This window comes from Bos grunniens, chromosome 16 (assembly GCF_055505025.1).
Source record: "Bos grunniens cultivar Pamir isolate PY7600 chromosome 16, Bosgru_T2T1.0, whole genome shotgun sequence".
In the NCBI taxonomy this organism is placed as follows: Eukaryota; Metazoa; Chordata; class Mammalia; order Artiodactyla; family Bovidae; genus Bos; species Bos grunniens.
In genome coordinates, this window is record NC_141180.1 from 10,802,734 (window position 1) to 10,826,788 (window position 24,055).

The 24,055-nt window shown below is 45.2% G+C and overlaps 2 long non-coding RNA genes across 4 annotated transcripts in view; both read left to right on the plus strand.

Annotated features, from left to right (window-relative positions):
• LOC147356167 (uncharacterized) overlaps positions 1-24,055 on the plus strand; it is a 126,047-nt gene that overhangs the window by 88,146 nt on the left and 13,846 nt on the right. The gene's annotated exons all lie outside the window — the stretch shown is intronic.
• LOC147356168 (uncharacterized) lies at positions 3,201-23,091 on the plus strand. Of its 2 annotated transcripts, none has more exons than XR_015142661.1 (2): positions 3,201-3,492; positions 20,191-23,091. It is a non-coding gene; the product is annotated as an uncharacterized LOC147356168 (long non-coding RNA). The 2 variants fall into 2 exon arrangements; XR_015142662.1 differs by lacking the exon at positions 20,191-23,091 and adding an exon at positions 11,420-13,239.

Consider the following 24,055-nt stretch of genomic DNA (forward strand, 5'->3'; position numbering starts at 1 on the left):
TGAATATATTTTATGGTGTAAGAACCTGGGCTGAGGGGCAAGGCAGGGAACAAAAGTTCAAAGCCTCCATGTGCTTTTGAATGTTTAACAGCTGGCTTTCTTGGGGTTGGAAGAACCCTTGATTGTAGCTCTTGCTGATTTCTGTAGTGTACATACTGTCTCACCATAGTTGTTTCTAAGATACTAATGGCTTAACAACCAGCTTGCAGTTTTTCTGAAGACTTAATTATGGGCACCCGTGTGAGCTGCATCCAGCAGACTACTGAGAAGACACTAGTCCACAGGGAACTTGCAGACCAGGATCGTAGTGCTGGAAAGATAGGGAGTCTGAGGTATAGGTGTGCTGAGGCCAACTGAGGAGCCAGGAACACACACAGACACACACACACTCACACCCATCCACACACACACACACACCCTCACACACAGAGTTAGGGCAGGTAGGGTAGGCTAGCAGATGACCTGAAATTCTGAAGGTCAAGGCAAAGAGGCAGAGAAGAAATCAGAAAGGCATTTAAGAACCAAAAGAAATCAAGTTTCAAAGAGCCGGGCAGGGCGACTGCTGAGAAGTAGTGAGGAGCCAAGGATGCTGGGCCGGAGGAAGGAAAGGACACAGCCCAGAAGACATGCTCTGGGGACGCTTTCATCCCAGTCCAGCTGCTTCCCAATGGACGTCCTTCTGTGTTTCCTGCAGGAGAGAAACTGCTCAAGACCACGGGGAAGAAGGACACAGTGCTAGGATGGAGGGGGCCTCATGGCAAAGACTGACGGGATGCCGGATGCTTTCCTCGGCTTCCAACTTTTATTTCTGACTCATTTTTCCTGGTCAGTGGGTGACTAGACATTTTCTGCAGGGACCCGCCATGCTTTTCAATGGAAATATGTCACCACCTCTCACCTGCTGGCAAGGGCGTGTACTTTTTTTAAATTAATTTTTATTGGCGTATAGTTGCTTTACACTGTTGTGTTAGTTTCTACTGTACAGCAAAATGAATCGGCCGTACATACACATACATCTCCTCCCTTCTGAGCGTCCTTCCCGTCCAGGTCACTACGGCGTGTTAAGTAGACTTCACTCTGCTGTACAGCACGTTCTCCATTGTTACCTATTTCATGCATCGTATCAATAGTGTATCAGTCCCAATCTCCCATTCCACCCACCCTCCTCCCCCTTGGTATCCATGTATTTGTTCTTTAGCAATCCTACTACTGGGCACATGTGCAGAGAAAACCACAATTCAAAAAGGTAACATGTACCTCAGTGTCCATAGCAGCACTACTTACAATAGCCAGCCAAGACACGGAAACAGCCTAGGTGTCCATCGACAGATGAATGGATAAAGAAGATGTGGTGTGCACACACAATGGAATACTTCTCAGCCATAAAAATGAAAGAAAGTGGGTCATTTGTAGAAATCTGGGTGGACCTAGAGAGTGTCACACAGAGTGAAATGAGTCAGAAAGAGAATAACAAATGTTGTACATTAACACACATGTGTGGAATCTAGAAAAATGGTGTAGACGATTCTACTTGCAAAGCAGAAATAGAGCATACTTTGACCTGTGTTTTCATTCCTGGGAATGGGTTTGCTGAACCATTCAACTTCTTCCTCAGCTGGGTTGTGGCTCAAGGTACCTATTTATGATGCTGGATTGAAAGGACTTTATTTATGTATTTGTTTATTGAGCTGTTGGACTTTGAAATTTGGGTAATTGTTCATGTCTTCTCTTTTTCCTTGGCAATTCAGAACCAATTTGCTATTAGGGCATCATTTTACTTTTAGTTCACCCTTGGCTGCATGCTATTTTTTTTCCTTTTATTTCATCACCCTAATATCCTCACTTGTTTTTCTCAATCTCTTTGCATATATAAACTGCCTCAATTCTTTCAGAAATGAGTTAATTAAGAGTGAACCCTATAATATTTTGCCTATGCTTTGAATAAATGTATATTGAAAGTCCATAGGATGGATTTGGAATCAATGCTTAAAATCTCAACAAACAATATTGCATTCTTAAGGGCTATTAAAGAAACTACAAGTGCCTGCCTCAAAGAGACTCTAGTTTCAAGTCATAGACAAAACAGATAGATCTGAGTTAACAAAAGTGTTTAGCTACAAAATTATAGAGGCATTATGAATGGAAAGATTTCTCATGGTCCTTCATCCATTCAAGAATCATGACCGAGTACCTGAAATGCTGGAGACACTGGTTACATCCGGTGGTAAAGCTTTTCCTCCACGTAGACACTATACATCTAGGTCACAGAGGGCGAGGACCAGGCTGGCTTGTCGGTAGAGATAACTTGTGAGAGTGTTCCATCAGGATGAAGTGGATCCTTGGCCTTTTCCTGGAAGATATGAGCCTTAGCAGTTGTGCTTTTAGTGAATCGGCATTTTCTTCGTCACCTACCATAGACAACTTTTTTGCTATGTCATTTTATTGATTTTAAGAGCTTAAGAGTTTAGTCTTACAGTTGACCCTTTTGACAGCTTATCCTGGTTTCATCAGTTTCATTGTTTTTTTAAAAAATTATTATTAGAGTACTTGCTTTACAATGTTGTGTTGGCTTCTGCTGTACAACAGGGTGAATCAGCTCTATGTATACATGTGCTCCTTCCCTCTTAAACCTCCCTTCTGCCCACCCCCCACCCCATCTCACCCATCTAGGTCATCACAGAGCACCGAGCTGGGCTCCCTGTGCTACACAGCCGCTTCTAACTGGCTATTCTACACGTGATAGTGTGTATACATCAATGCTACTTCCATAGATGGCATTTTGTTTCAGTTAAGGAGGCGAATGTTTCCTTCTCAGACTGCTTCAACTCCCAGACGTCTCTGCTCGTTGGTAGGATGGCTTTCCCAGGCTGCCCTGAGAGCCTTAGCTTCCCTCTGCCACCTCTTCTTAAACGATGTCTGGACCTTGAGCCAGATAGCGTGAGGGCCAGTGGGTGCAAGAGGCAGCCAGCCCTGACTTACCCATTGCCATAGAAGCCCAGCTATGAATGGCACGTGGATGCCCATCACCGTTGGGAAGAGGGGACCCAGGGCGGGCCAAGATGGCAGATGGCTTAGAGTGGCATGCTGTTCTCAGGCCCTTCTACCTTTGTTACTGGTGCTGTTTGTAGCTGCTGGTTACTGTTTTTAGCTTGGCTGCCCGTGGGCTTGAAGAGGCAGCGTTTGTAGTCACTCAGGAATGCAGGGTATTTTTAGCAAAGAGATTCTGCTTTGGGCTTGTGCACTGCGTCCTTTCACTTATAAGATGGCAGAGGAGGGCGAGCAGCTCAATCTATCCACAGAAAAAAGAGGTTGGGAGGGGATGTATAGCCAGCACCCTCTGTTGGGTCTCCCATGGGATTAAAACAAAACCTTGCCTCCCCATTCTTCCTCAGAAGTTGATGCCCAGGTGAAATGAAGGTAGACAGACTCCACGAAGGAAGGGAGGGTGGGTCAAAGAGCTACCAAAGGAACTGTGGAGCCGTGGAACCACACGTAAGTAGGCTGGACCATAAGAGAATGGGTGTTGGTGAAATGAAATCCACTGAAACCTTTCTCTTGTGCTTGAAATCAATTGTAGTTATTTTTTTAAACTAATTCACAAGAAAGAGTGAACGGACAATGTTTGCCCATCAATTTATTCATTCTTACTATAGCAACATAAAATTTTTAGTCTGGAAAATGTATGAATCATCTAGCTTAATCCATTCTCTTCTCTTCCCTGCCTGACACCCTCCTCTCTGCTCCTTTTATTTCTAAAATTTTTGAATATTTTGGGATTTAAAAATTTTTTTTCACTACGGCGTGTGGGATCTTAGCTTCCTGACCAGGGGTCGAATCCAGACCCCTGCACTAGAAGGTGAAGTCATAACCACTGTACCACTGGGGAGGCCTCTCTGCTCCTTTTAGACAGAAAGAAGCTGAAGTCCAGAGAGGTTAAGTGACTTGTCTAAGGTCACATGAATTAATAGCGACTTTGGGATTGGAACCCAGGTATTCTGACACCTAATTCCCTATTCTGCATTATTTCTATACTGTCTGTGTTTATTATTGATGATAGACAGGGAGGCCTGGTGTCCTGCAGTCCATGGGGTTGCAAAGAGTTGGACACGACTAAGCAAATGAACTGAACTGAACTGATCTGAACTGATGTAAATTATATTGTTGGAAACACCTATGTTGCCTACCTTTTGTTCTTATTTTAATGAACAAATTAAAATGAGAACTTAAAAGATTGCCTGAAATAGGGATGGGCAGGGACCATGCTTAGAGTCTTAGAACTGTGAGACTCTTCTTTCTTCCTTCTTGGCTGCCTTTTTTGGGTTTTTTTGCTGCTAGATGTAGCTCCCATTTGTCGAGCACCTACCTCAGAGAAGGCTCCGTGCTGAGTCCATCCACATGGACCATTTTGCAAACTTAAGAGCCTTCGAAGAAAGCGTCATACCCTTCTTTACGAATCTGAAGACTGAGATGCAGAGGTGTGAAATGGTTTGCTTAAGATTAGATACCAGCAAGTGCCAGAGCCGGAATGAAAGCTAGGTCCAGTCTCCCGTAAAGCCCGGGGCTCCTCCCACTGACCACCGGCTGTTCTCACCACACCTTAGGAGCTGCGTGTTCTGTGTCTTGGGCACGATGGCCGGCCCTCTGATCAGTGGCGTGTGCTGCCAATGTTCAATGTCTATGTACAATGTGGATCTTCAGGGAAGAGGAGGAGGAGATGTCATCTGTTCCCTTTCTTAAGTCACTAATGAACAAAACATCCAGAAGTCCCTACAGACAGAGTACCTCTTTCCTTGGACCCTCAGATTTGCTTTAGAGCTGCTACTTGTGCACCTGGGCTCTTATCTTTGTTCCAGAACTCCCTGTGTATGTTTTGTCTCCCCAGTGGGTTTCTATAAAATATAGATTATTATAATTGGGTTAGTGTTTATTGAATGCCTCCCAAGGAGCTAGGAGCTGGGTCACAGAGGTGGCTCTCTGTTTTGGATCTCATGGCAGGACTGGGCCTTAAGCCACTCATGTATTCTTTTAACAAATACAGTGCCAGGCAGCCTTAAGGTGTGAGCAGTCTAGTAGAAGAGGAAGACAAGCACACAGGGTTACCTGAATGTCCCAGATGCCTCTGGTTCTGTGGGTCAAGGGCGCTAACCCTGACATTGGCTGCTCAGTGGAACCCCATCCCACCTGCAATCCATGGGTGTCGCCAAGTCTCCAGGAGGCATCTCATTGTGGGGAGCAGGCTTCCCACTAGGCTGTATCTCCAATTCCTGACTTATCATTGCACAAAGATTTCAATACCTCATTTGGAATACCGAGGATACCAAAGGTCCTAGCAGGACATGAGGAATCGTGAGAACTGAAGAGCTACTTTTTCTCAGGTAGTGAGGTTCCCGGGTTGGGCAGGAGGAGGAAAACCATAATCTCCATGGGTTAAGAGAACTATCTTTGTACCCCCAGTTCCTATTGTGGTATGTGTCAAATACATATGATATTGAATGAATAAGAGGATGCATGAGAATGGATTTATTAAATGTTTTCTTCCCTGTAAACTCATAGGGAGATCTTTAATGGTCTGGAGTGTTGAAAATTGACATGTTAGAAAAGAATAGAATGGGGTGCACATGTCTTCTTTAAAAACTTTTTACTTTGTATTGGGTTAGAGCCAATTAACAATGTTGTGATAGTTTCAGGTGGACAACAAAGGGACTCAGCCACACATATACGTCTGCATACATCTTTTTGAATTTGTGTTTTTGGATTTTTTTGGATACATACCCAGGAGTATGCAATGATCATAGCAGCATTATTTAAAATAGCTAAGATATGGAAACAGCCTAAGTGTCCACCAACAGGTGAATGGATAAAGAAGGTGCAGCATATATATATACATATATATGTGTATTCACACACACACATGCTGGAATATTACTCAGCCATAACAAAGAATGAAATAATGCCATTTGCAGAAAAATGGAGGGACCTAGAGATTATTGTACTAAGTGAAGTACGTCAGAAAGAGAAAGACATATACCATATATGTGCAATTTAAAAAACATAGCAAACTAGTGAATACAACAAAAAAGGAGCACTCTCACAGATATAGAGAAGAAACTGGTGGTTACCAATGGGAGGAGGGGAAGGACATTACCGAGATGGGGGAAATAGGGGGTACAAACCATTGAGTGTAAATTGGCTTGAGGATGTGCTGTACAGCACTGGAATATAACCGATATTTTGTAATAACTGTAAATGGAAAGTAACTTTTAAAAAATGTACAAAAATAAAAACTTAAACATCTAAACAAAGAAAAGAATAGAATGGGCTTGGGATCATTCTGTATTGAGAACAGATCATGGAATAATAGAAAAATACATATTTTTTTTTAATTAAAAAATATTTTTTAAAGAAATGCTGGATCTCCTTCATTCCTTCAGTTCCACTGTCACCTTTTCCAACTTTGCTCTCTGCTTGGGCAGACTGGCCTTCAGGCCTCTTCTATAGCTCCTTGGCCTTCTGGCTTTTCCCTGGCAGAAGGAGGAGAGGGTGAAAAATTTTAGCCACTCAGTCCAACTCTTTGTGACCCCATGGACTGTAGCCCACCAGGCTCCTCTGTCCATGGGATTTTCCAGGCAAGAATACTGGAATGGGTAGTCGTTCCCTTCTCCGGGGGATATTCTTGACCCAGGGATTGAACCCAGGTCTCCCGCATTGCAGGCAGATTCTTTACCATCTGAGCCACCAGGGAGAGAGGGTGAGGTCTGGGCATTTTGCCCTCTGGCTCTCTCCCTTAGGGTTGTCCCTGAGATGTCTATGTCTCTGACTCTTCTTTCTTTTTGTAATCCCCTTCTCCTGTTTCTTCAGACCCCACTGTTAAAAACTCTGGGTGTCACCCCTTGTGATTTCTCTCTACCTTGCCTACATTTAAAAAAAGTATTTATTTGGCTCTGCTGGGTCTTAGTGTGGCACACAGGATCTTTAGTTGCAGCATGTAAAATCTTAGTTTTGGCCTGCAGGATCTAGCTCCCTGAGAAGGGATCAAACTGAGGCCCCCTGCATTACAGAGCATGGAGTCTTAACCACCAGACCACCAGGAAAGTCCCCTTGCCCATATTTTTGAAACAGTTCCTATATTAGACCTTTATCAGATTATCCTAATTCAAGTGTGCCATCGTTTCTTCCTTGCAACTGGATAAAATAGGTGCTAGTCCTCATATCTTGAAAACCTGCTTAAGGTTTCTCCCAGCTCATCCTTATTCATATGTGCCTTCATCGCCTTCATTTTAAATAGTTTTTTTCCAGCAAGTAAGTCAATCAGAGATGTTGGTTTATTTTCATGGATTTGTAAACACTAATCTGGGAAAAGGGGGGCTGTTATATCATCCAGACACACACACAAAACCTACTTTGGTAGCAGCCAACGTACGGGGCAGCTTGTTCTTCATCTCAAGAGAAAGTGACCCTGGAAGAGAGAAGGTCCCTCTGTCCTCTTCTGACTGGACTTCTTCGTTGTGTTTTGTATTCCCTCAAGGCAGAGCTTGATGCAGGGGTTTGGGTGTCAGTGGCTTATGTAGGGAGGACCCTCAGAAGAAAGAAGGAAGCAGGGTGACACCAGGAAGGTGCAAAGCAAGGATGCGGCCCCAGACAGAGTCTCATACCTGATACCCAGGGAGCTCTGGAGCATAAATGGTACCACAGGGTTGGTCCCACTTTGAGGCGAAAGTGCTGTCTTTGTACCCCTGTGTCCGTCCATTATTGGCTGTGGACTGACTCTGGGGAAGGGCTGTCATCTGGGGTTGGGGTGGCTGCTGTTCTGCTGAAGGCAATTCTCTGAAGAAGTGGGGGAGCTGTGAGCCAATATTCACAGCAGCTGGAGGGCGGGGTGGAGGAGGAAGCACCAGCCTGGCAAAGGGTGTCTGAGCAGGGCCCAGTAGCATGGACTACATCCTCCCAGCTTTGTTCAGTGTGTACAGAACTACCATCGCTCACTTCACTGATTAACATGTACTTTTATCTACTCCCTTGCTCTCTCCTTCCCTCCTTTCTTTTTTTTTTCCCATAAATGTAAGCTCCTGCTATGTAAGAACCAGTGGGATATTTGAGACAAATATAAGACATGGTTCCCTCTTGAAGGCTCTTCCTGTCTCATTGGAATGACATATCCTACCATAGAAGGCAAGGTGTGAAGGTACTTTTGCATGAATGCATGCTAAGTTGCTTTAGTCGTGTCTGACTCTTTGTGACCTCATGGACTGTAGCCCGCCAGGCTCCTCTGTCCATGGGATTCTTCAGGCAAGAACACTGGAGTGAGTTGCCATTTCCTACTTCCCTACTCCAGGGGATCTTCCCAACTCAGGGATCAAGCCTGCATCTCTTATATCTCCTGCATTTGCAGGCAGGTTCTTTACCACTAGCACCATCTGGGAAGCAGGGTGTGAAGGCACATTTAACTGAATGTTAACTCATGTGGCTGAGAGAAAGGAACTCTGGGAGTTTAGAGAAGCCATCAGTCTGTAAGGGCTGGGGTCATCATGGTGGATTTAAAGGCGAAACCACTTGTGAGGTAACTGGTGCCAAAAATGGCGCCCGGAATCTCCCATTCCCCCTCCCTGGGCTCTTCCTTCTCAGCGATACTGGTGGAAAACAAATGGTGTGTTCAGTTCACATCCCTATTTAATTCAGTTCCTTTTAGGCCACACGAAGTTTCTGTTCCAACAAAAGGCTCTGTAGGGGTGGCTCTGCAGATACCCTCTTGTTCTGCCTTAAAACAATGGGGCGGGGACGGGTCATTGTAGAGCAAGGTGGAGGCTGCGTCCACCCTGCCCAGAAGGCACAAATGCGGCCTTTCAAGTCAGGGCCGTAACTCAATCCTTCTTTCAGTTCTATCTGTGGGATGAAACCAGGTGGAAAAGCGAGGCGGGGAGGAGATTGTGGCAGCTTTGACCTATTCAGGGTATGTGGAAAAGGATTCTGTCTTCAAATAAATGTGCATTTAAAAAATTTAAAGTATAGTTCCTGTATAATATTATATAAGTTACAAGTATGCAATTTAACAGCTTCCCTGGTGGCTTAGTGGCAAAGACTCTGCCTGCAGTGCAGGAGATGTGGCAGGAGCTGTGAGTTCAGTTCCTGGGTTGGGAAGATCCCCTGGAGAAGGAAATGGCAACCCACTCCAGTGTTCTTGCCTGGGAAATCCCATGGACAGAGAAGCAGGTGGAGGGGCTACAGTCCACGGAGTCACAAAAGAGTTAGACACGACTTAGTGACTGAACAACAACAAATACAATATAATGATTCACATTTTAAACATTATACTCCATTTATAGTTAATATAAAATATTGGCTATATTCCCCATGTTGCACAATACATCCTTGTACTTTATTTTATACCTAATCGTTTGTACCTCTTACTCTCTACCCCCTGTTGTGCCCCTCCCCTCTTCCCTATCCCCACTGGTAACAGCTAATTTGTTCTCTCTATCTGTGAGTCGAATTCTTTTTTGTTATATTCACTAGTTTGTAGCAGTTTTCAGATTCCACATATAAGTGGTATCACACAATATTTAATAAATGTGCACTTTTGATGCTACCCATCTTTGTCCATCTCTCCTTTTAAGGCCCTCATATGGGCCCTAGAGTTCAGGCCAGGTTGATCAGAGTTGGAATACAGAGACCAAATCCTTCTGCAAAGCAAGAAGACTTTCTCCAGGTTCCCTGGCTCTATCCCCCTGAATCTGTCATCAGCATATCCAAGTCACAAAATGTCGGATTGGAGCTGCTGTCATTGGAAAGAAGGGAAATTGGCACGTGGGTTTGTCCATGGCAGAGGTCCTGAAAGGTTTCCTATTTAATGTTTTATTTGCATTAGAAAAAATAGGCAGCCTCTTTGAACTGGAGAGGATTCAGTGTGTGCACGTGTGTGCGGATCGTGCGTTGAGGGCTGTGTAGTGGGAGCTTCCGTAGTACACCGAAACCCACTCCTCAACAGCAGCCATTTTCAACATGATCCTTGTGTTTGCTTGGCAAAATTCAGGATTGGAAAAACAAAAGGTTTTCCTGCCAGATTCCATTAATTTCAGCAGCAGCAGTAGCAGCAGCAATCTGGTTCTGTCAGATGAATGTTTGACAAGAACGACCAGGAGTGAGGTTGGGGAGTCTTGTGGGATCTTTTCAGTGAAAGTCCAGGTTCTCTCTGCCCATCTTTTCTCTTCCTAAGGAACATGTGGCCAAAATGACTGGATGGTGCGCAAGTGAGCTGGCAACATCCCATGAGTAGGTGGGAGGACGGGGGAGCTCTGGGAGGGAGCAGAGATGTGGAAGAAATGGACATTGTGGGCTCGTGTTGGGAGTGTCCCCTCTGAACCAAACAAGAGAGATGTCAAGGGTCACTCCTCACCTGCTGGGGCTGGAGAGCATCCAAGGGGGCCTGGTGCCGAACTGTGAGGCCACGGGATAAATCCCAAGGCGTCTGCTCTCTGGGGTCGCAGCACATTGCCTGGAAAACAGGAGCTGGCTGGTTATAAAGGGTGACCTAGAGTGAGCAGGAATGAAGCTGGGGAATTTCCACTGGTTCCATGATGAGGCTGCCTTGTGTATGACCTGCTTGGAATTTTTTAGGAGTCCTGTAAGCGGGCTGGAGACACTCCCTCAGGGGTAGGGTCCTAGAAGCTGGTCCTGCAGTTAGATGATGATACTGGACAAAGGGCTATTTGGTCAGTTTTATTTATTTATTTTTCTTTCTTAGATTTTATGGTCCGGGGGAAAACTTTATGGAATTGGGAGGATCAGTGAGCACGTGGTCAAACTAATGAGCTCAGTGGATGGTCACCAGCCTTTGCTGGGAAGGTGCATGGAGCCAAGAGAGTCAGACCTGCTCACACTGAGGTGTAAATAGCTTCTTATCACTCTTTGGATTAGATCACTTTTCCTGAATTATCAAGCTCATCACGGCTCTTCCACGTGGTTGGTGAGGGTCCAAGCGGTTGTCTAAAAACAAATAGCCAGCAAAGACAACACCCCACTGTCCATCCCCCCAAGCATCTCACAGCCTTCTGACAAAGAGCTAAGTCGTACTGATGCTGGGGGTATCGATGAAGCAGCTTCACTTACTGAGTCCTTGCTGTGATGCCTCACCGGGGCCAAGTCCTGGATTACATGTTTGGTTTTCTGTTGTTCCTGGGAAGGCATGGTTGTCTTTTTAAAGAGACTAAAGTATAGATGATTTAAAATGTGTTAGTTTCAAGTGTGCAGCAAAGTGATACAGTAATATATATGTGTGAGTGTGTACATATATATACACACATATATATTCTTTTTCATCTTTTCTGTGAAGGCTTGTCACAGGATGTTGACTTAGCTCCCTGTCTATACAGTAGGACCTTGCTGTTTATCTATTTTATATATGATCATTTATATTAATATCTAGATGTTCAAGCTGGATTTAGAAAAGGCAGAGGAACCAGAGATCAAATTGCCAACATCCATTGGATCATCAAAAAAGCAAGAGAGTTCCAGAAAAACATCTACTTCTGCTTTATTGACTATGCCAAAGCCTTTGACTGAGTGGATCACAATCAACTGTGGAAAATTCTGAAAGAGATGGGAATACCAGACCACCTGACCTGCCTCTTGAGAAACCTGTATGCAGGTCAGGAAGCAACAGTTAGAACTGGACATGGAACAACAGACTGGTTCCAAATAGGAAAAGGAGTACGTCAAGGCTGTATATTGTCACCCTGCTTGTTTAACTTATATGCAGAGTACATCATGAGAAATGCCAGGCTGGATGAAGCACAAGCTGGAATCAAGATTGCCGGGAGAAATATCAATAACCTCAGATATGCAGGTGACACCACCCTTATGGCAGAAAGTGAAGAAGAACTAAAGAGCTTCTTGGTGAAAGTGAAAGAGGAGAGTGAAAAAGTTGGCTTAAAGCTCAACATTCAGAAAACTAAGATCATGGCATCTGGTCTCATCACTTCATGACAAATAGATGAGGAAACAGTGGAAACAGTGACAGACTTTATTTTTTTGGGCTCCAGAATCACTGCAGATGGTGACTGCAGCCGTGAAATTAAAAGACACTTGCTCTTGGGAAGAAAAGTTATGACCAACCTAGACAGAATATTAAAAAGCGGAGACATTACTTTGCCAACAAAGGTCTGTATAGTCAAAGCTATGGTTTTTCTAGTGGTCATGTATGGATGTGAGAGTTGGATTATAAAGAAAGCTGAGTGCCAAAGAATTGATGCTTTTGAATTGCGATATTGGAAAAGACTCTTGAGAGTCCCTTGGACTGCAAGGAGGTCCAACCAGTCAATCCTAAGGGAAATCGGTCCTGAATATTCATTGGAAGGACTGATGCTGAAGCTGAAACTCCAATACTTTGGCCATCTGATGTGAAGAACTGACTCCTTGGCAAAGACCCTGATGCTGGGAAAGATTGAAGGTGGGAGGAGAAGGGGGTGACAGAGGATGAGATGGTTGGATGGCATCACCGATTCAATGGACATGAGTTTGAGTAAACTCCGGGACTTGGTGATGGACAGGGAAGCCTGGCGTGCTGCAGTTCATGGGATCACAAAGAGTCAGACACTACTGAGCGACTGAACTGAACTGAACTGAATTTATCTCTCCCTACCCACTGGCATGGATATCTTTGTTTTACAAGTGAGGAAACACACCTGAAGAACTTAATCTGCCCAGAGTCACATAGAGCGGGGACTTTAGCCCAGTTCTGTTTACCTGCAAGGCCTGACTGGAGCCCCTGGTACTGATGATGGTCAGTTTTACATGTCATCTTGACTGGACTGTGGTACCCAATTATTTACTCAAATCCTAATCTAGGTGTTGCTGTAAAATTATTTTGCAGATGTAGTCAATGTCCATGATGGATTCACTTTAAGCAAAGGGATTCACTGTTAAAAATCTTCATGGGCTGCATCCAATCAGTCGAAGGCTTTCTGAGCCAAAACTGAGGTTTCCCAGGGAAGAAGGAATTCTGCCTCCAGCCTCAACATCAACTCCTGCTGAGTTTCCAGCCTGCTGGCCTGACCTACAAACTTCAGACTTGCTTGTCCTGTGGATTTGGGACTTGCCAGCTCCCATAATTGCATGAGCAAATTCCTTGAGATAAATATCTTTATACACTCACATATACACAGAGTCTACTGGTTCTGCATAAAAGACCCATAGGCCTTTTATTTAGGTCCTATTAAATAATAAATTCCTAGTTCCATAGGAAAAGATTGTGTTATTATTGCTCAATAATTACATTCATTGAGCAAGGCAGCATGATAAGTTCTGTAATAAAGGGGCGTCTGCCCTGGGCTCTACGCTTTAGAGCTAAAGGAGGAAAGAGCATGGTTTTTCCTCTCAAGGGAGTTTCATTACAGTTGAGAAATACTGCATCCCATTTTCTCTTATTCTTTGCTGTCTCCTCTCAGAGCCTTTATACTTTTACTGGGAGGGTTTCTGTCTGCTCAAGAGATGAGGACTTTGTCTTCCCCGGGATAAAAACCTGCTGGAGATGGTTGAGGAGGTGGAAGGTTGAAGGAGTGATGGCAGTAAGGGCATGTTTGAATGGGATGTTTTAACATTTGCCTTCTGCTTTCAGTTCAGCTCTTTACATTTATTCCTTCCTCACTGAGGAGTCTCACTCTTGTCCTCTGGAAAGTCACACAACTGACTAAAATGAAAAGTGTGTTCTGAGAGACCATGCCAGAGCATGAAGCAAGTGTTAAGGGGTCTGGCGAAGGGAGATAGTTCTGATGGGGAGGTCAAGCAAGGCTTCTCAGAGGCATCATCATTTGGAGAATGACTTTTCTTTGGCCAGAGGGGCAAAGGTAGGGGTGGAGACTGCTCCCAAGAGGGGTAACATCTCTAGGAAAGACACAGGGCAGAACAGCGGAGGCACATTCACACAGCTTTGAAAGCATGTTTCGTTTTTGTTATTTTTAAGTTTTTACTGGAGCATAGTTGCTTTACAATGTTGTGTTACTTTCTGCTGTACAGCAAAGTGCATTAGCCATACATGTCATATATCTCCTCTTTTGGGGATTTCCTTCCCATTTAAGTCACCACAAAGCATTGAGTAGGTTCTCAATAGTTATCTATTTTATACATCAGTTCAGGTCAGTTCAGTCGCTCAGTCGTGTCCGACTCTGTGCGACCCCATGGACTGCAGCACGCCAGGCTTACCTGGCCTTCATCCCACCTCCCTTTCCCCCCTTTGTGTCCATATGTTTGTTCTCTGTGTCTGTGTCTCTATTCCTTCTTTGCAAATAGCTTCATCTGTACTTTTTTTTCTAGATTCCGCATCCAAGAATTAATATTCGGTATTTGTTTTTCTCTTTCTGACTTACTTCACTCTGTATGACAGCGTCTAGGTCCATTAATATTCAACTTAGTTGATATACAGATTGAAAGGAAAGAAGGGATATGGAGTAGAATGTGGGCTAGGAAAAGAATTCAGGTTCAGACTTGGGATCATCTATAGAGTAAAATAAGCAAACTTTAGGGAAGGGTGTTATTTTCCATTTTAGTTCAATTTATTGCATGGCTCTGACATGGTTAGTGTATATATTCTGTAATACAGGGGTAGGATGGCACGTCTAAGAAATGGAAGGATACAGCCACAGGCTTAAGGATTTTAGAGTCATCCTGGGGTGATAGATTTATTAATAGTAGGCCTGGAGAATTCCATGGACTGTATAGTCTGTGGGTTTGCAAAAAGTTGGACACGACTGAGCAACTTTCACTTTCACTTTCAACATTCATTTGAGAAACTTTCATTTGGTGTCTGCCATGCTTTAGAAACTCCTGGAGCATGTAAAATTAAATTTGGGTATGCCCTCAAGGAGCTTACAACTGAGTGATTGAAGACAGGAAGGTAAATTATATTTTATACCCCAGTGTTTAAATGATATGTTGGGAACGTTCTTGGTGGTCCAGTGGCTAAGACTCCGCAGTCCCAATGCAGGGGGCCTGGTTCGATCCTTGGTCAGGGAACTAGATTCCACATGCCATAACCTAAAGATCCCACATGCTTCAGCTAAGACCCAGTGTGGCCAAATAAATAAATATTTAAAAAATTAAATAAAAATAAAAAACTCTTTAAAAAGCTATGATGGAGGAATCATACTGGTAATTTGGGAGGCCAGAGGGTTGATTTGAGGAGGTAGGAAAAAAAGGCTCTCTGGAGGAATGTGTTTTTAAATCCTGAGACTTGAGCATGTTTAGAATACAAAGTGATGAAAAGGAGACAGCAGAAAAGGAGAAACTCAAAAGGAGGGAAGTGATGGGTGGTGAGGGGCAGGACCCAGAGCCAGATGAAGGATCTGCCTTGGACAGGATAAAGGATGCTTCAGAAGGAAGGTAGAGATGACAGGTGAGGGTATAGACAGGTTAGTGGTAAGGAGGAAGCCAAGGGAGCATGTGCCCCACATTCTCAGTATTTGTAAAGAAGTAGGCAAGGATGAAATGGAGTGAGGAGGAAGGGGATAGAGCAGGATTTGGAGGTGAGAGAAGATACCCAGAAAGGTAGGTGAACCAATGTTCGTTGCAGAATTATTTACGATAGCTAGGACAACCTAGATATCCATCGACAGATGAATGGATAAAAATCTGTGGTACATAAATACAATGGAATATTACTCAGCTATAAAAAGGAACATATTTGGGTCAGTGCTAATGAGGTGGATGAGCCTAGTGCCTATTAAACAGAGTGAAGTAAGTCAGAAAGAGAAAAACAAATATCATATACTAACGCATATATACAGAATCTGGAAAGACGGTACTGACGAACCTATCTGCAGGGCACTGATGGAGACAGACATAGGGAACGGACTTACGGACACAGTGAGTGGGGGAAGGAGAGGGTGGGGCGAATGGAGAGGTTAGCATGGAAGCATATACACTACCAGATGTAAAATAGACAGCCAGTGGGAATTTGCTGCATGATTCAGGGAACTCAAACCAGGGCTCTGTGACAACCTAGAGGGGTGGGATGGGGTGGGAGGTGGCAGGGAGGTTGAGGATGGAGGGGGAACATGTATACTTATGTCTGATTCATGCTGGTGTATGGCAGAAACTAACACAATATTGTAAAGCAATTATCCTTCAATTAAAAATAAATAACTTTAAAAAAAGGAAGGTAGGTGAAGAGAAGAGAAGGAAGGCATGGTGGCAGGGTTGGGGTTGGAGACGCATGGTGTCAATGGTCATGTGGCTTCCACTGGCTTCCCTCAACAAATTGGCTGCAGGAGCAAGGGCATTTGATAGATATGTGATCCTTAAGGATAATGGCAAGGAAGTGACTAAATGGATAGATGATTAGAAAGGGAAGGATGTGAAGCCAGTTGAGAGATGATAGTTGGAGAGACATTTATTTTGTCATGGACAGAAAGTATCCATGAGATGCAAAAAAGTAAAAGTAAATGGAGGAAAAGAAAGATAAGATATTGTGCTCAGAGTAGGTGATCGGCTTTTCAGATGGAAGGTGTTGGAAGGCAGGGTATAGGTTACGAGGTGTCAGAGTCCATGGTACAGAATAGGCTGAGAAGCATCATTGTGTAAGAGTTCCCTGCTATCTGTGAAGGCTCTGGGGATGATGGCAGGACCAGGATGCAGAGCAACACAGCTGGGTAAATGAGGGGAGTGACAGTGAGGATGGAGCAAATAACCTCTCTCCTCTCCTGAGTTCTGCCGTCCATGGACATCTTTTCTTGTCGCTTTCATTTATCCATTTACCCACAGTTTAATTCTCCAGGCCCATTTTTACAGAAAACACTTACATGGGATGGTAAACCTAGATTTCAGAGAGCCCAGAAGAGTTGAAGGGAAGTCAAATGATAAGGAGGATCCAGGCAGGTGCCTGGCAGAGGTGAAGACCATCTGGTGGAAAAACAGGATCTGGGATGTGAGATGTTTTTGAGATGCTACAAGCCCCTGAGAAGGTGACACTTCTCATCTCTTGTGGGACAATGGACCTCTGGGCTTTTGCTTTAAGTTCCCAAGAGAACATCAGAAATATTGCTTTGGGCCTTCATAGAGCTCAGAGTACCTGAGGGGAGGGCTTCCTATGGCCTGAAGCAGGATGGAAGACACTGGGGTTCTCAGTGTTCTCTGACTTTGGCCAAGGTCATCCCTGAGATAAGAAGAAAAGAGAAAGAGAAAGAGAAAGAGAAAATGAAGTCACTCAGTCGTGTTCAACTCTTTGCAACCTTGTGGACTGTAGCCCACAAGGCTCCTCTGTCCATGGAGTTTTCCAGGCAAGAGTACTGGAGTGGGTTGCCATTTCCTTCTCTGGGGATCTTCCTGACCCAGGGACAGGACCCAGGTCTCCCGTATAGCAGGCAGACGCTTTACCCTCTGAGCCACCAGGGAAGCGCCCCTGAGCCGAGAGGGAGGATGAAATTGGATGAAATCGGCTGGTACTCTGATGAGAGAGGTGGCATCCCTGGGCACCCAGGCTGGGGGAGGTTGGCTCCAGCGGGTTGGCTCAGCATACCTTCATGGTGATATTTAATCAGTTGCTGAAGCTGATGGTCCAGATGGAGAGAGCGTGGTATGCTGTCAGGCTGAAGTCATCAAAGAGGAGTCTCCGGGGGATTGGGGCTGTTAAACGGAGTGCCTTTTATAGTCTGGGAATGGAGGCAGAAGTGGACTAAGCTCCTTAAAGACTGGGTCCTATGAAAGGACCACTCTGTCCCCTATTTGGCTTCTGGCAGCCACACCAATGGGTATGGGGTGAGGGCCAGGCATCTTCAGGGGATAGCAGGGCTTGGTGAGTTGGTTACTCAGCAAATAGGCAAAGTCTCTATTGCATTGGTCTCCTTGCTGGTTTTGTGGGTGTTCAGAAGTCTTATTACTCAGTCCCAATCTGCCCACTTGTTTTCATAGGAGGTATAGGATGGTGCTACAATCAACCACACCTGAAAGCCTTGGTAGGCATAATGGTGGGCCTGGGCTGCTCCCTATGGTTTTGTTTGCATCACTGATTCCTGCTGAGACTAGTAAAGTTCTCTGTGTGTGTGCCTGGCAGCCCATGATGGGGCATTCCTAGCTAGCAAGTCCTCATTAGTTCTGCCTTCTGGAACAGATTCTATTCTAAGCTATCCATCCTGAGATCTGCAGAGCAAAGGGAAGTGGGATGGGATTGGGGGTGGGATAGGGGAGAGAGAGGGCTTCACAGCTACAGCAAGAAAGGTGAAAAAGAAGGAGGGAGAGAGAAGACACTTTCATGCCATTTCTTTGGTGAGGACACCGAGTCTGCTCAGGCTTAGCCCAGGGAGCGGAGGAATGAGCTGGAGCTCCTAGCCCTCTTATGTCCTGCTATTCCTCTGCCCCAAAGGGCCCCTTTCTTCTCTGCAGTGGTGTCTCAGCATCCTAGTGTTGCTTGTTTATTTATTCAATTCCTACATAATATAAAGGTCCTTGGTTCCCCTTTAGAAGCTGAAGTTGGACAGGTGGGCCCTGTTCTGCTCCTTGGTATGTGGACACATGCGGCTGATGTACTCTTGGACAGCTGGATGCTTCCATCTACCTGGTAATGAGCAGAAACAAATTCAGTGACAGCAGAGGTACCATAGGCCAGACTGGGCCTGTAAGTGTGGTGGCGGCCTCTAAGCTGCCTGGTCTCCTTACTCTGCCTGTTGGCTGCTTCTTTCGTGTTTCCATCACCTCCATGGGCTCTTAGTTTTCCTTCCAATAAATCTCTTTTCTATGGAAATTGGAGTTGCTTTCTGTTGTTGTCAACTGAGAATCCTGACTGAGAAGCATTCCCCAAGAACCCACAGAGTTCCTTCTACCCTTTCTTAGATGCGAAAGCCCTTGGAACATGTTGCTTTTTGAGTTGGGTTTAGAAACCTTGTTTTCCTGTGTTATAAGCTCCTTGAGAAAAGGGATCACATTAGATTTTTCTCTACAGAGAGTATTTGTGATGATTTGCCTACCCTCTAACATTTACTGAATGATAAATATGCAAATGACAACGTGGCTGAGCATGCATATTAGCTACCTGTTGAGACACAGTAAATGCCCCAGAACTTAGTGGTTTAAAACTGCAATAACTATTATCTCACACTGCTACTAGGAGTTAGGAATTCGGAGTGGCTTAGCTGGATGGTTTTCTCATGTAGTTTCAGTTAAGATGTTGCCTGGAGCTTTTGCATACTGGACTAGATCTGGAGAATCTAATCTCAACATAGTTCACTCAGTTCAGTTCAGTTCAGTTGCTCAGTCGTGTCCAACTCTTTGCGACCCCATGAATCGCAGCATGCCAGGCCTCCCTGTCCATCACCAACTCCCGGAGTTCACTCAGACTCATGTCCATCGAGTCAGTGATGCCATCCAGCCATCTCATCCTCTGTTGTCCCCTTCTCCTCCTGCCCCCAATCCCTCCCAGCACCAGGGTCTTTTCCAATGAGTCAACTCTTCGCACGAGGTGGCCAAAGTACTGGAGTTTCAGCTTTAGCGTCATTCCTTCCAAAGAAATCCCAGGGCTGATCTCCTTCCGAATGGACTGGTTGGATCTCCTTGCAGTCCAAGGGACTCTCAAGAGTCTTCTCCAACACCACAGTTCAAAAGCATCAATTCTTCGGCGCTCAGCCTTTTTCACAGTCCAACTCTCACATCCATACATGACCACAGGAAAAACCATAGCCTTGACTAGACGGACCTTTGTTGGAAAGTAATGTCTCTGCTTTTCAATATGCTATCTAGATTGGTCATAACTTTCCTTCCAAGGAGTAAGCGTCTTTTAATTTCATGGCTGCAGTCACCATCTGCAGTGATTTTGGAGCCCCCCAAAATAAAGTCTGCCACTGTTTCCACTGTTTCCACTGTTTCCCCATCTATTTCCCATGAAGTGATGGGACCGGATGCCATGATCTTTGTTTTCTGAATGTTGAGCTTTAAGCCAATTTTTTCACTCTCTACTTTCACTTTCATCAAGAGGCTTTTTAGTTCCTCTTCACTTTCTGCCATAAGGGTGGTGTCATCTGCATGTCTGAGGTTATTGATATTTCTCCTGGAAATCTTGATTCCAGCTTGTGTTTCTTCCAGTCCAGCATTTCTCATTATGTACTCTGCATGTAAGTTAAATAAGAAGGGTGACAATATACAGCCTTTTCCTATTTGGAACCAGTCTGTTGTTCCATGTCCAGTTCTAACTGTTGCTTCCTGACCTGCATACAGATTTCTCAAGAGGCAGATCTGTACAAAAAAGATCTTCATGACCCAGATAATCACGATGGTATGATCACTCACCTAGAGCCAGACATCCTGGAATGTGAAGTCAAGTGGGCCTTAGAAAGCATCACTACGAACAAAGCTAGTGGAGGTGATGGAATTCCAGTTGAGCTATTTCAAATCCTGAAAGATGATGCTGTGAAAATGCTGCACTCAATGTGCCAGCAATTTGGAAAACTCAGCAGTGGCCACAGGACTGGAAAAGGTGAGTTTTCATTCCAATCCCAAAGAAAGGCAATGCCAAAGAATGCTCAGACTACTGCACAATTGTACTCATCTCACATGCTAGTAAATTAATGCTCAAAATTCTCCAAGCCAGGCTTCAGCAATATGTGAACTGTGAACTTCCTGATGTTCAAGCTGGTTTTAGAAAAGGCAGAGGAGCCAGAGATCAAATTTCCAACATCTGCTGGATCATGGAAAAAGCAAGAGAGTTCCAGAAAAACATCTATTTCTGCTTTATTGACTATGCCAAAGCCTTTGACTGTGTGGATCACAATAAACTGTGGAAAATTCTGAAAGAGATGGGAATAGTTCACTCAAGTGACTGGCAAGTCAGTGCCGACGTTGGCAGGAACCCTCGGTTTCTATCCACGTGGACTTCTTCACTGGGCTACTTGAGCACTCTTCCGACATGGCAGCTGGCTTCCTCCAAAGCAAATGAACCAAGCCAGAGCAAAGCACATATTGCAATGCCTTTTGTGATCTAGCTTCAGAAATCACACTCCTTCATTTCTGCAATATCCTTTGGTTACACAGGCCTGCTGTATTGGGTGTGGGGAAGAACTATGCAAGGGCAACATCTTGGGGGTGTCTGTTGCCACCTGGTTCATGAAGACAACAGGAGTGGATCTCAGGGTCAGGGCCTACCTCAGTCAGATGCTTTGGAGATCACAGGGAGAGCTAAAAATGATGTTGGCCAAACTGGCTCTGAAGATTAAAGCCCGGGGTCTGTCCACTGTGTTTGCTTGGTCTTGCCTGGGGGTCTCCACTTTCAGTTTCCTGACATGGTGGATGAACCCTGCCTCCCCCACAAGCCCCCACCCCCACCTTAGTGTCCATACTCTGATTCTCAGAGAACTGGACATATGGCATGGAGGTGAGGAGGGCAGAGTTGGGAGGCTTCAGTTAGAGACCTTACCCAAGGCCTCTGGAGGAGGAAATGGTAACCCACTCCAGTATTCTTTCCTGGAAAATTCCATGGCAGAGGAGCCTGATGGGCTACAGTTCATGGCGTCACAAAGAGTCGGACATGACTGAGCTCGCAGGCATGCACCCAAGGCCTCTCATTCCTACAAACTTCCCATGTCATTTATCCCTCCTGTGATTCCACTAAGTTCTACATTCTTCTCTTGCTGTTTGATTCTAGGAAGGTGGAGTGGGTTGAATCCCCAAATTCATGTCCACTTGGGACTTCAAAATGTGATCTTCTTTGGACACAGAGTCTTTGCAGATATAATTAAGGAATTGAGAACATATTGGATGAGGGTGGGCCCTAATTTCAGTGAAAGTGTCCTTCTAAGAGATAGAAAAGGGCAAGAACACAGAAAGGGAGGGATGTGATGGTGGAGGCAAAGATGGGAGTGGGGTGGTGTCCTCATGTGGTCTCAGTTACAATGTTGACTGTCTATGAGTCAAGGGAGGCTGAGGCCTGCTGGCCTGGAGAGAGGCTGGGCTGTTTCTCCTTCAGAGCATCCAGAAGGGAGCCATTCTGCTGACACCTTGATGTTGGACTTCCAGCCTCTAACTCTAAGAGAATATGTTTCTGTTCTTTTAAGCCACCCAAGTTTATGGCGATCTGTTACAGCCGCCCTGGGAAACCAATACAGAAGGAGAGAGAGAATACAGATCTTCAAGACCTTCCAAGCCTGACTGTGGCTCAGAACCGGTAAATGAAGCAGGAACAGGGTTGAGGCAGATGCTCTGAGGGGTGAGAAGGTTTTTCTTTATAACCTGGAGACCCTCAGGGCAGCCTGTTCACCTCCAGCCTCCCCACCCCCATGGTGCTCTGCCTGGTAAGGTCCTGAGGATTGTTGGCACTTTGGCATGGGGTGGAGATGGGGCCAGGGGGCCTCCCATCTGAACAGGTGGAGTGAGAAAACGAGACCTGTCCTATCCAATGGCCCGTTCATTGACTTACTCAACGATTCACTCATTGAGTAACTAGCTAACTAATTAATTGATTAACTAATTAGCTGGAAGCAAAGCTATGTGGGTCCTTTCTTCTCCTTTCTCTAGTTTATTCCTGTATTCCACCAGAATCAAATGCTTCTCCTAAAACCGAAGCCCTTTCAGTGAGGTGGAAAGAAGCTCTTCCACTAATTCACGCTAGTGTCTCAGACTCTTTTTAGTGATCTCCTGGCTTTTTCATCAACAGGATATTGGAATTTTAAAAGCAAGACCTGGAAAACTCAGTCATCTCTGTCTAGCGCTGGTGATGGGATCAAGGGAGGGACTCCCTCCGACCTAAGCTCAGCCCACGGCAGTGATTCAGCTGTGAATCTGTCATTACAAGCTAAGGGAGTAGGCTTCCCTGTGCAGTCTGAGGTGGCATAGGATGGGGTTTGGTTCTGGAGGAATCGAGGAAACCCATTCTGCCCTTGGGTAGCTTCACTCCCAGCTGTGCAGGAGAAGCCTGGAGATGGGATAGCTTACCCCAGGGCTTCCTCTTTGGGTGGAATTGACCTTGCGATAGCGGTGTTTTCCCCAGTCCCTTCCTCTGGGGCTCTTTAATGCCAGTCTGAACAGTCTGGAAATGGAATCCCTGGGACCCTTCCCCATTATCATTATTATAATAAACTCCACGATTGTAGCCGCGGAGCCTCAGGCTGCAGGAATGCAGACTAATTACCTCGCTTCTAAATGCTCCTGGTAATGGATGATGAGGCCTCGTACATCAGACCAGTTAAATTGTTGTGCGACTCGGCCGCAATTTAACTCGGCAGACGACACACTCAGACTTGGCATATAGAGAGAATCTGAACTACTTGAGAATTAAGTTTTAGAACAAACTGGCAAGGGCCAGGGAAGCCTTTGGAAGGGAGAAGTTAAATCAGTGAGGTCTTGGACCTGAAATTATTATCCATGACCACCTTCTTTTATTGCCCACCTGGTTCCATGTTCCAGGGAGCAGAGCCTGGAGGCTGTAGGGATGTTCAGCCTCTCTGCCAGGCACAGGGGATGAGGAGGGCTGGAGATGGGACCACACAGTGTCTCTGTCCTCTAGGAGTTTATGTCCAGTGAGAGGCGGAGCCCACACATCTGTTTCATGGACCACACTGGGAGCCAGTTCCTCGAGTTACAAACTGAGGATCTGGGGCTTAAAGGAGACCAGGTAATCTTGCCACATGGCATGGGGAGCTTATGGAAGGGGTTATAGGGAAAGAATATCTGGGGACTTCCCTGGTGGTCCAGGTTCAATCCCTGGTCAGGGAACTAAGATCCCACACGTCTTGGAGCAACTAGGCCAGTGCTCTGTAACTACTGAGCTTATGTGATACAACTACAGAGTCCCTGCATCACAATGAAAGATCCCACATGACCCAGCAGAAATCCTGAGTGCTAAGACCCAATACACCCAGATAAAGAAAGAAAGAAAGAAATATGAAAAAAAGACCGGGACTTTTTTTTTTTTTAAGAATATCTGAATTGCTCATTAAAGAAGGCACAGAGTTTGGGCAGGCTGAAGGGAAAATTAGAGAGTGACCAAGATGCCTCCTTAGAAAGGAGGCTGTGAGCAACGTGGCCCATGGCTCAACATGGCTCCCTCCCTTTTCACCTGCCCACTCACCTAACGGGTGAGTTAGGGCAG